We start from the raw sequence: 1,077 nt of genomic DNA on the forward strand, positions 1-1,077 counted from the left end.
TGCAGAGTTCTTCGCTGCTGAGAACTGGGCATAATAAAAAGACCTGAAATAGAGTCAGGGTTCGTGTTTGCCATAGATTAGTAATAATTGCTTTTAGACTTACCCTCTGCAATGTCACATCCTGGACTGGTATTTATCCACCCTTTCCCCCCACAACTCACTACATTTATCCCTGAAGATCCAAGGCTGAAGCCCAGCTTTTCTGGCTTGCTTGTTATGCAGAAAGGCACTTCTTTTTTCTTCTTTATGTGCTCCTGGCTCTTGTTCTATTCCACACTGCAGTTTGCAGGTTCTTAATAAATAAACAAGTCTGTGGTGTTCTACGTATCCCTCTCCCTGGTGAGGTATTTGACTTACTCTTCTATATAATATCTATAGATCTGATTGATGGATGTGATTGCATAACTTGAATTCTTCAAGCATACAAATTTTCAGCTTGTTTTGCAGTTCACAGTGCTCTAGTTGGAGCAGGTGCCCATCTCCACTCTCCTGAGACTGTCCCTAAAGCTGCTGAGAAGATACAATTTTCTTACTTCCTCAGAAGAATACAGGGTACAAATAACTTTTAGCCTCCAACTATCACACCACACTGAGTAAGCAGAGCTATCTAAAGAGTAAATTGTGCTCTAAGAACATAGCGATAACTTGAAAATACAGTATTTAATTGGATTGATATTTTTTTCTTACAGGCTTATATGTGCATGTAAAAATTGCAACTCTCATGCATTTGAAAAATCTATTCACGTGTTTACAGTATATTGATCATAATCATGTATTTCTAACTATACACAGTGTAAAAATAAAGATACTTAGAAAATAATTATGCCATTTCACTTCATGAAATTTGCTCTTTTAAAATGAGCATAAAAATGATTAAATTATACCTTCTAATAACTCTATTCAAAGCCAAAATCCCATGGCTTAGAACAAGGTATTAATTGGAACAGTCTTCAAAGTTTAAATCATTAGCTTATACTTCTCCTTCTATGAACTATGAAAAGCTCATGGCAAGGTTCTTCATTTATGTGTGCATAGGAAAATTTCTAAAAACCAAAAGGTGAAGAAAAGTTGCTAAGC

Source organism: Sylvia atricapilla, chromosome 3 (assembly GCF_009819655.1).
Source record: "Sylvia atricapilla isolate bSylAtr1 chromosome 3, bSylAtr1.pri, whole genome shotgun sequence".
NCBI lineage: Eukaryota > Metazoa > Chordata > Aves > Passeriformes > Sylviidae > Sylvia > Sylvia atricapilla.